At 39.8% G+C, this 12,193-nt stretch overlaps 1 long non-coding RNA gene across 1 annotated transcript in view; it reads right to left on the minus strand.

The window, feature by feature from the left end:
- LOC123859029 (uncharacterized) overlaps window positions 1–12,193 on the minus strand; it is a 270,181-nt gene that overhangs the window by 227,489 nt on the left and 30,499 nt on the right. Inside the window, exon 4 of the long non-coding RNA XR_010410684.1 lies at window positions 11,139–11,214. This is a non-coding gene — a long non-coding RNA (uncharacterized LOC123859029). The remainder of the gene's footprint in view (window positions 1–11,138; window positions 11,215–12,193) is intronic.

Genomic DNA, 12,193 nt, shown 5'->3' on the forward strand with positions numbered 1-12,193 from the left:
ATCAACTCCCACCTCTCATTGCTTCTAGCTCTATAAACAGAATCAAATCCCAGATGGCTCCAAGGATCCAGCTACAAAGCACAACCCATAAGGATGAACCATACACATCAAGGCATGGAAGGGAGAATTAAGATATTTTATTATAAAACACTCGCACTACTTGTGAAGTGGAATAGTGTTATTTGAAAGTGGACTTGAATTAGTTGCAAATTCTAGAGTAACTGATGAATAAAGTAATAAAAGAGGTATAATTGATATGCTAAGAGAGGAGAGAAAATGGGATCATATAAAATGCTCAATTAAAACTTTAAAAGGTGGGGGGCACCTGGGTGGCTCAGTCAGTTAGGCACCTGCCTTTGGCTCAGGTCATGATCCCAGGGTGCTGGGATGATGCCCCGCATCAGGCTCCCTGCTCAGTGGGGAGCCTGCTTCTCCCTCTCCTTCTGCCCTTCCCCTGGCTTGTGCCCTCTCTCTCTGAAATAAATAAATAAAATCTTAAAAAAAAAAAACAAAACTTCAAAAGGCGGAGAGCAGAGAATAAAATAGCAACAGAATGAAGGCAACAAATAGAGAATAGTAACAAATATAGTAGAAATTGATCCATCTATATCAATAATCACTTTAGACCATTATAATAATGACCTAAATGCACTAATTGAAAGACAGATATTGTCAGGGTGGATCAGAAAACAAGACTCAACTATATATTGTTTACAACAACCTCACTTTAAATATAAAGACAGATATATATTAAAAGTAATGTACCTAAATATACTTTAACAATTTAAAAAAAAATAGAAATCTTACAATGTCAGCTCTCAGATCACAGTGGAATTAAACTTAAATCAATAACAGAATGACAGCTGGAAAATCCTCAAATACTTGTAGATTAAACAATACACTTCTAAATGACACATGGGACAAAAAAAAGACATCTCATGAGAAATTTAAAAATATTTTGAAGTAAATGAAAATGGAAACACAGCTATCAAAAGTTTGCGGTGTGGCAAAAACAATTTTTAGAGGGGTACTTACAGCACTGAATGCATATATTAGAAAAGAAGAGGGGGGCAGAGCAAGATGGCAGAAGAGTAGGAGACCTGGATTTCCTCTCCTCTCAGGAATTCAGCTGGATAGGGATCAAACCATTCTGAACACCTACAAACTCAACAGGAGATCGAAGAAAAGAACAGCAACAACTTTCTCATCAGAAAAGCGACCACTTTCTGGAAGGTAGGACGTGCGGAGAAGTGAATCCGAGGCGATATTCGGGAGGACAGACGGCGGGGGAGGGGCCTCCGTTGGCCGCTTCTGGCAAGTGATAGAGCCGCGGAGCACAAAATCGGAACTTTTAAGTCTGCTCCGCTGAGGGACGTCACTCTGGTGGCTAAGCGGGGGGTGAAACCCTCCGGGACAGTGTGGTCTCAGGATCCTTGGGGTCACAGAAAGACCGGGGGTGCCTGAGTGTGGCCGAGCTCCCAGGTAATGGAGCAGGGAAACTGGCTGCAGAGGCGGAGCCCAGGCGCGGGCTCTCAGCTCGGGGTGGCCATATACCGTGATCCGCGGCACAGTCGGGCCCCTGCTCCTCCAGCAGGGACCCAACAAACGGCAGATCCGGGGAGACTCACCTTCCTCCCCCGGGAGGAGCAGCATGGGAGTACATCACAGGGATCTGCTGGGTTTGGAGACTCCACCCGGAGTCTGGTGCCAGAGATAGAAATGCGTGGTCACAGGCCGGGTGAGCACGGAGTGCGGCCGGAGACCAGGGAGACGGGAGTGACTGACGGCTTTTCTCTGGGGGCTCACTGAGGAGCGGGGCCCCGAGTTCTCGGCTCCTCCGGGGCGGAGATTGGGAGGCTGCCATTTTCACTCTCCGCCTCCAAAGCTGTACGGAAAGCTCACAGGGAACAAAAGCTCTGGAGAGCAACCCGAGCAGATTACTTAGCCCGGACCGGGCAAGGGTGGAGCAATTCCGCCTCCGGCAAAGAAATTTGGAAACCACAGCAACAGGCCCCTCCCCCAGAAGATCAGTGAAAACAGCCAGCCAAGACCAAGTTCACCGATCAATGAGAACGACAGAACTCCAGCGCTAGGGGAATACTGCACATAGAATTCATGGCTTTTTTACCATGAGTCTTTAGTCGTTCAAAGTTAAATTTTTTTTTAACTGTCTTTTTTTCTTTTTTTAAAAATTTTCCTTTTTCCCTTTTTCAACCAACATCTTATCAATCCCTTTTTAAAAAAACATTTTTATTTTTCATTTTTAGAGTCATATTCTATCCCTTCATAGTAGTTACCCATATTTATGGCATATATATATAAGTTGTTCTCTCTTTAAAATTTTGAGATAGTTTCTTCTAACAGATCAAAATATACCGTAAATCTCTAGTATATAGTTTTTTCCTACTCCCCTGCCCGATCACATTCTCCCTTTTTTTTTCTTTTTTCTTTTTTTAAATCCTCTTCTTTCTTTTTTCAAACAACTTCTTATCAATTCCTTTTATAAATTTTTTTATAATTTCCTTCTTTACAGTCATATTCCATCCCTTCATCATATCAACCCTTATTTTTGTACATATATAAGTTTTTCTTTCTTTAAAATTTTGGGAGGCACTTTCTTCTAACAGACCAAAATACACCCCAAATCTAGTGTGTGGCACTGATCTATATACCAGCCTGATCATATTTGATCACATTCTGGTTTTTTTTTGTTGTTGTTGTTTTGTTTTGTTTGTTTTTGTTTGTTTTCATCTTTATCTTTTTCATTTTCTTTTTTTGTTTCTCTTTTTTCTCTCTTTCCCTTTCTTTTCCCACTGCTTCAGGTCTTTTCTGATTTGTTTAGAGTATATTTTCTGGGGACGTTGTTACTCTGCTAGCATTTTGTTCTCTCATTAATCTATTCTCCTCTGCACAAAATGACAAGATGGAAAAAATCACCTCAACAAAAAGAACAAGAGGTAGTACCGACTGCCAGAAACCTACTCAATACGGACATTAGTATGATGTCAGATCTAGAGTTTAGAATCATCACTTTAAAGATACTAGATGGGCTTGAAAAAAATATGGAAGTTATTAGAGAAACTCTTTCGGGAGAAGTAAAAGAACTAAAATCTAACCAAGTAGAAATCAAAAAGGCTATTAATGAGGTGCAATCAAATATGGGGGCGCTAACTGCTAGGATAAATGAGGCAAAAGAGAGAATCAGTGATATAGAAGACCAAATGATGGAAAATAAAGAAGCTGAGAAAAAGAGAGATAAACAACTACTGGATCACGAGGGCAGAATTCGAGAGATAAGCAATACCATAAGACAAAACAACATTAGAATAATTGGGATCCCAGAAGAAGAAGAAAGAGAGAGGGGGACAGAAGGTATATTGGAGCAAATTATAGCAGAGAACTTCCCTAATTTGGGGAAGGAAACAGGCACCAAAATCCAGGAAGCACAGAGAACCCCTCTCAAAATCCATAAAAATAGGTCAACACCACGACATCTAATAGTAAAACTTACAAGTCTCAGAGACAAAGAGAAAATCCTGAAAGCAGCTCGGGAGAAGAGATATGTAGCCTACAATGGTAGAAATATTAGATTGGCAACAGACCTATCCACAGAGACCTGGCAGGCCAGAAAGGACTGGCAGGATATATTCAGAGCACTAAATGAGAAAAATATGCAGCCAAGAATACTGTATCCAGCTAGGCTGTCATTGACAATTGAAGGAGAGATAAAAAGCTTCCAGGACAAACAAAAACTAAAGGAATTTGCAAACACAAAACCAGCCCTACAAGAAATCTTGAAAGGGGTCCTCTAAGCTAAGAGAGACCCTAAAAGCAACATAGACCAAAAAGGAACACAGACAATATACGGTAACAGTCACCTTACAGGCAATACAATGGCACTAAATTCCTATTTTCAATAGTTACCATGGATGTAAATGGGCTAAATGCCCCAATCAAAAGACACAGGCTATCAGACTGGATTAAAAAACAAGACTCATCGATATGCTGTCTCCAAGAGACTCATTTTAGACCCAAAGACACCCCCATATTGAAAGTGAGGGGGTGGAAAACCATTTGCCATGTAATGGACACCAAAAGAAAGCTGGGGTGGCAATCCTTATATTAGACAAATTAGATTTTAAATGAAAGACTGTAATAAGAGATGAGGAAGGACATTATATCCTACTTAAAGGGTCTATCCAACAAGAAGATCTAACAACTGTAAATATCTATGCCCCTAACATGGGAGCAGCCAATTATATAAGCCAATTAATAGCAAACACAAAGAAACACATAAAACAACAATACAATAATAGTGGGGGACTTTAACACTCCCCTCACTGAAATGGACAGATCGTCTAAGCAAAAGATCAACAAGGAAATAAAGACTTGAAATGACACACTGGACCAAATGGACTTCACAGACATATTCAGAACATTCCATCCCAAAGCAACAGAATACACATTCTTCTCTAGTCCCCGTGGAACGTTCTCCAGAATAGATCACATCCTAGGTCATAAATCAGGTCTCCACTGGTACCAAAAGATTGGGATCATTCCCTGCCTATTTTCAGACCACAATGCTTTGAAACTAGAACTCAATCACAAGAGGAAAGTTGGAAAGAACTCAAATACATGGAGGCTAAAGAGCATCCTACTGAAGAATGAATGGGTCAACCAGGAAATTAAAGAATTAAAAAAATACATGGAAACCAATGAAAATGAACACACAACTATTCAAAATCTTTGGGATGCAGCAAAGGCAGTCCTAAGAGGAAAGTATATAGTAATACAAGCCTTTCTCAAGAAACAAGAAAGGTCTCAAATACACCTAAAGGAGCTGGAGAAAGAACAGCAAATCAAGCCTAAACCCAGCAGGAGAAGGGAAATAATAAAGATCAGAGCAGAAATCAATGAAATAGAAACTAAAAGAACAGTAGAACAGATCAACGAAACTAGGAGCTGATTCTTTGAAAGAATTAACAAGATTGATAAACCCCTGGCTAGACTTATCAAGAAGAAAAGAGAAATAACCCAAATCAACAAAATCATGAATGAAAGAGGAGAGATCACAACCAACACCAAAGAAATACAAACAATTATTAAAACATATTATGAGCAACTCTATGCCAGCAAATTAGATAACCTGGAAGAAATGGATTCATTCCTAGAGATGTATCAACTACCAAAACTGAACCAGGAAGAAATAGAAAACCTGAACAGACCTATAACCACTAAGGAAATTGAAGCAGTCATCAAAAATCTCCCAAAAAACTAAAGCCCAGGGCCAGATGGCTTCCCAGGGGAATTCTACCAAACCTTTCAAGAAGAATTAATACCTATTCTTCTGAAACTGTTCCAAAAAATAGAAACGGAAGGAAAACTTCCAAACTCATTTTATGAGGCCAGCATTACCTTGATTCCAAAACCAGACAAACACCCCATCAAAAAGGAGAATTACAGACCAATATCCCTGATGAACATGGATGCAAAAATTCTCACCAAAATACTAGCCAATAGGATCCAACAGTACATTAAAAGGATTATTCACCAGGACCAAGTGGGATTTATCCCTGGGCTGCAAGGTTGGTTCAACATCCACAAATCAATCAATGTGATACAATACATTAATAAAAGAAAGAACAAGAACCATATGATCCTCTCAATAGATGCAGAAAAAGCATTTGACAAAGTACAGCATCCTTTCTTGATTAAAACTCTTCAGAGTGTAGGGATAGAGGGTACATACCTCAATATCATAAAAGCCATCTATGAAAAACCCACAGCAAATATCTTTCTCAATGGGGAAAAACTGAGAGCTTTCCCCCTAAGGTCAGGAACACGGCAGGGATGTCCACTATCACCACTGCTATTCAACATAGCATTAGAAGTCCTAGCCGCAGCAATCAGACAACAAAAAGAAATAAAAGGCATCCAAATCGGCAAAGAAGAAGTCAAACTCTCACTCTTAGCAGATGATATGATACTTTATGTGGAAAACCCCAAAGACTCCACCCCAAAACTGCTAGAACTCATACAGGAATTCAGTAAAGTGGCAGGATATAAAATCAATGCACAGAAGTCAGTGGCATTCCTATATACCAACAACAAGACAGAAGAAAGAGAAATTAAGGAGTCGATCCCATTTACAGTTGCACCCAAAACCATAAGATACCTAGGAATAAATCTAACCAAAGAGGCAAAGAATCTGTTCTCAGAAAACTATAAAATACTCATGAAAGAAATTGAGGAAGACACAAAGAAATGGAAACACGTTCCATGCTCATGGATTGGAAGAACAAATATTGTGAAGATGTCAATGCTACCTAGAGCAATCTACACATTCAATGCAATCCCCATCAAAATACCATCCACTTTTTTCAAAGAAATGGAACAAATAATCCTAAAATTTGTATGGAACCTGAAAAGACCCTGCATAGCCAGAGGAATGTTGAAAAAGAAAAGCAAAGCTAGTGGCATCACAAGTCCGGACTTCCAGCTCTATTACAAAGCTGTCATCATCAAGACAGTATGGTACTGGCACAAAAACAGGCACATAGATCAATGGAACAGAATAGAGAGCCCAGAAATGGACCCTCAACTCTATGGTCAACTCATCTTTGACAAAGCAGGAAAGAATGTCCAATGGAACAAAGACAGTCTCTTCAACAAATGGTGTTGGGAAAATTGGATAGCCATATGCAGAAGAATTAAACTGGACCATTTCCTTACACCACACACAAAAATAGACTCCAAATGGTTGAAAGACCTCAACGTGAGACAGGAGTCCATCAAAATCCTAAAGGAGAACACAGGCAGCAACCTCTTTGACCTCAGCCGAAGCAACTTCTTCCTAGAAACATCGTCAAAGGCAAGGGAAGCAAGGGCAAAAATGAATTATGGGACTTCATCAAGATAAAAAGCTTTTGCACAGCAAAAGAAACAGTCAACAAAACCAAAAGACAACCGAGAGAATGAGAGAAGATATTTGCAAATGACATATCAGATAAAGGGCTAGTATCCAAAATCTATAAAGAACTCATCAAACTCAACACCCAAAAAACAACTAATCCAATCAAGAAATGGGCAGAAGACATGAACAGACATTTTTCCAAAGAAGACATCCAAATGGCCAACAGACACATGAAAAAGTGCTCAACATCGCTCGGCATCAGGGAAATCCAAATCAAAACCTCAATGAAATACCACCTCACACCAGTCAGAATGGCTAAAATTAACAAGTCAGGAAACGACAGATGTTGGCGGGGATGCAGAGAAAGGGGAACCCTCCTGCACTGTTGGTGGGAATGCAAGCTGGTGCAGCCACTCTGGAAAACAGTATGGAGGTTCCTCAAAAAGTTGAAAATGGAGCTACCCTACGACCCAGCAATTGCACTAGTGGGTATTTACCCCAAAGATACAAAAGTAGGGATCCAAAAGGGTACGTGCACCCCAATGTTTATAGCAGCAATGTCCACAATAGCCAAACTGTGGAAAGAGCCAAGATATCCATCGACAGATGAATGGATAAAGAAGAGGTGGTATATATATACAATGGAATATTATGCAGCCATCAAAAGGAATGAGATCTTGTCATTTGCAACGACGTGGATGGAACTGGAGGGTATTATGTTGAGCGAAATAAGTCAAACAGAGAAAGACATGTATCATATGACCTCACTGATATGAGGAATTTTTAATCTCAGTAAACAAACTGAGGGTTGCTGGAGTGGGGGGTGAGGTGGGAGGGATGCAGTGACTGGGTGATAGACACTGGGGAGGGTATGTGCTCTGGTAAGCGCTGTGAATTGTGCAAGACGGTTGAATCTCAGATCTGTACCTCTGAAACAAATAATGCAATATATGTTAAGAAAAAAAAAAAAGAAGAAGAAGAAGAAGAAGAAGGTAGCAGGAGGGGAAGAATGAAGGGGGGGAAATCGGAGGGGGAGATGAACCATGAGAGACGATGGACTCTGAAAAACAAACTGAGGGTTCTAGAGGGGAGGGGGGTGGGAGGATGGGTTAGCCTGGTGATGGGTATTGAGGAGGGCACATTCTGTATGGAGCACTGGGTGTTATGCACAAACAATGAATCATGGAACACTACATCTAAAACTAATGATGTAATGTATGGGGATTAACATAAGAATAAAAAAATAAAAATAAAAAAACAGAATACGGAAAGAAAAGAAGAAAGATCAAAAATCAATCATCTAAGGAAACTAGATCCACCTTAGGAAACTAGAAAAAGAAGAGCAAATTAAATCCAAAGTAAGCAGAAGAAAATAAGTAAGATTTAGAGTAGAAATCAATGAAATTGAAAATAGAAAATCAATAGAGAAAATCAATAAAATAAAAAAACTGGTGCTTTGAAGAAATCAATAAAATTGACAAGCCTCTAGCCAGGTTAATTAAATAAAAAAGAAAGAGGATGAAAATTACTAATATCAAAAATGAAAGAGGAGACATTGGGCGCCTGGGTGGCTCAGTTGGTTAAGCGACTGCCTTCGGCTCAGGTCATGATCCTGGAGTCCCGGGATCGAGTCCCACATCGGGCTCCCTGCTCGGCAAGGAGTCTGCTTCTCCCTCTGATCCTCCCCCATCTCGTGCTCTCTCTCTCTGTCTCATTCTCTCTCTCAAATAAATAAATAAAATCTTTAAAAAAAAAAAAAAAAAGAAAAGAAAGAGGAGACATTAATACAGATTTCATCAATATTAACCGGATAATCAAGAAATAAAGAGTTTATAAACCTTTATGCCCACAATTTTGATAACCTTAATGGAATGTACCAATTCTTTGCAGGACAGAATCTATCAAAACTCAAACAGAAGAAATAGACAATCTGATAATCCTGTATCTATTAGAGGATTTGAATCAATAATTAATAATCTTACAAAACAGATAGCACCAGGCCCTGATGTGTTTACTGGTGAAGTCTACCAAAGAGTTAAGGAAGAAATTATGCCAATTCTCTACAATCTCTTTCAAACACAGAAGCAGAGGGAATGCTTTCTAATTCATTCTATGAAGTCAGAATTACCACAACATCAAAACCAGAATATTTTAATGCACAGAGATCTTTGGTGTCAGTTAAGTGATTATGGTATTCCTAGAAAAGAAAGATGGGTACCTACTAAAGTCTTAGTTGATTTTTATAAGCAGAAAAGCTCTAAATCTAAAAGTTTGACTTGACTTACAACCAATTATGGTTCCCCAACCAATCCTTTTATTTGAACCAGTTTGCAGATTCAAACCCATTTAATGATGAATAGGTCAAATCCCCTGAAGGAAAGGCCCTGCTACACTGCCAAAAGTTTATATTGTAAATCTTCTTCCTAGCCTGTTTTCAAAGGGACATACAGCCACTGTGCTTGGTGAAAAAGAAATTATTAGACAATTTCAGAAATCAAAAGATTAATGCAGTTTGGCTTACATCCAGTTTATAGGGGGCTCCCTAAATGAATGCACCCAATGGTTGTTTCCTCACCTACAGAATGTATATTTAGAATAAATATACTCAGGATGCCTGAGTGGCTCAGTTGGTTAAGTGTCTGCCTTCAGCTCAGGTCATGATCTCAGGGTCCTGTGATGAGTCCCACATACGTTTCCTTGCTCAGCAGGGAGTCTGCTTCTCCCTCTGCCTACTGCTCCCCCTGCTTGTTCTCTCTCTCTCTCTCCAAATAAATAAATAAAATCTTAAAAAAAAAAAAGAATAAATATACTCAGCAATTGGCAGAATCCCCATATTGGCTCCTTGATCTGGAGATTGAAGGTTATTATGGCAGGAAAAGTTAAATGAAAATCTCTAGGACTACCTCTGTCTAACAACAGAGCAAACCAAAAGTAATGCCACATTCATAGAGGGGTATTAGCAGATATTAATACCTTATCAAGAAAATAAGGAATACAAGAATGGCACTTCCTACCATATCCCCATTTAATTTGCCTATGTGGACTGTGCAGAGGACAGATTAATCTTAAAGAACAACAAGAGCATAGTACAAGTTTAATGAGGTGATGATTTAAATTGCAGCTGCTTTTCTACATGTGGTTTAATCATCACAGCACATCAACACATCCCTGGTGTGGTAGCTATTAATCTGGCAAATGCAGTTTGCTTTCACCTAGAAGGGCCAGCAATAAATGTTAACTGTCTTACTATATCAAATCTCCAACCCTTGTCATAATCATAATCCAGTCAAAGAGACCTTTATTATTTCTTCAATCACAAGATAACACCTTGGTCCACTACATTGATGTTATCATACTGATTGGACCTTGTGAAGAGGAAATTAAACCTTCCTAGACATCATTAGGCATATGTATACCCCCTGGTTGGAATTTTTAGGGGTCTAGTGACCAGGCATCAAGAAGGACAAGTTGCTGCAACTGACTTCTACTTTTGGGTCTTTTTGGGTTTTTGAAGCAGCATATACTCTCTTGGGTCTGATACTACAATCTATTTACTGAATAAACCAGAAGACTTCCTGTATTGACTAAGGTCAAAAGCAAAACAAAGTTATGAACAGATTCAGGCTGTTATGCAAGTGGCTCCCTTACTTTGCTCATTTGACTCAGCTGATCTGATGGTGTCTGAAGTGTCTATGGAAGATAGAGATGTTGCATGAAGCTACTGGAAGGTCCCTAAAGGTGCTTGAAGATTTCAAAGCAAAGCCACCATTCTCTGAATTCTCACCCTTCTCTCTCTCTCTTTTTTTAATTAACATATAATTTATTATTTGTTTCAGAAGTACAGGTCTATGATTCATCAGTCTTACAAAATTTACAGCGCTCACCATAACACATACCCTCCCCAATGTCCATCACCCAGTCACCCCTATCCCTCCCTCCACTCCAGCAACCCTCAGTTTGTTTCCTGAGGTTAAGAGTCTCTTATTGTTTGTCTCCTTCTCTGGTTTCATCTTGTTTCATTTTCCCCTCCCTTCCCCTATGATCCTCTGTCTTGTTTCTCAAATTCCTCATATCAGTGAGATCATATGATAATTGTCACCATTCTCTCCTATTGAGAAACAACCTTTGGCTAGCCTCAGGGTTCTCATGGAAACAAAACACTTGATGGAGGCTACCAAATTACCATGAAAACTGAGCTTCCCAAATTGAACAGTGTCTGACTTACCAAACCATAAAGTTGGATGTACACAGCGGCTCTCCATCATCAAGTGGAACTGTGCATTATCAGGCTCAAGAAAATCCTAAAAGCACAAATTAATTCTATAAGCAAGTGTCTCAGATTTCCAAGTCTCATATTGCGGCTACATTACCTCCTGTCTCAACCCACAACTATTTTCTATGATCTGATGACTTCAGAAGAAAAAAAAAATCTCAGCCTGCTTTACAGAGAATGCTGCATGATATGGTGGCACTACCCAAAAATAAACAGCTGCAATACTATAGTCCCATTCATAAGTGGCCCTGAAAAAATAGTTGTGAAGGGAAATCCTCCAGGTGGGCAGAGCTTTAGGCAATGCACCCAGTGGTTTGTTTGCCTGGAAGAAGAGATGACCACAAATGCAGATCTACATTGATGCATGGGTAGTGGATAATAGTTTACTTTTATGGTCAATATTTAGAAGGAAAATGATCAGAAGTTTGCTGACAAGATGGTGTAAGGAAGAGGTATGTAGATAAACCTCTCCAAATGGGCATAAAATGGAAACATGTTTTTGTTCCATGTTAATGCTTCCCAAAGAGCAACCTCTGCAGGGAAGGATCTTAATAAATAGCCACTTTCCTCAGCTATTCCTATCCATGGCCAATAAATTCATGAATAAAATGTCCATGGTGGCAGGGATGGAGATTATACATCTGCAAGTTATTAATCTTTCCATACCTGTTATCTTCACACGTAAAATAGAGACTATAAAAGTACCTATCCAATAGGGTTGTTGTGAGTTTAAATGAAAATATACATGAGAGGAGGGGGGAACGATGGCGGAGTAGAGGACCCTATTTCAACTGGTCCCCAGAATTGAGCTGGATATCTACCAGACCACTCTGAGCACCCACGAAACTAGCCTGAGATGTAAGAAGATCTGGATCTCTACAAACAGAATATCACAGGCAGTTGGTTTTGACTTAGGAAGCGGGGAGCCATGATTCTGCCTGGACATGGGGATCCTACACCGCCGGTGAGTGACAGCCTCGCGCGCTGCAGACGGGGCACAGACTCGC

This window comes from Mirounga angustirostris, unplaced genomic scaffold (assembly GCF_029215605.1).
Source record: "Mirounga angustirostris isolate CCGP_5_RB_7025 unplaced genomic scaffold, mMirAng1.0.hap1 SCAF_4, whole genome shotgun sequence".
NCBI classification, from domain to species: Eukaryota; Metazoa; Chordata; class Mammalia; order Carnivora; family Phocidae; genus Mirounga; species Mirounga angustirostris.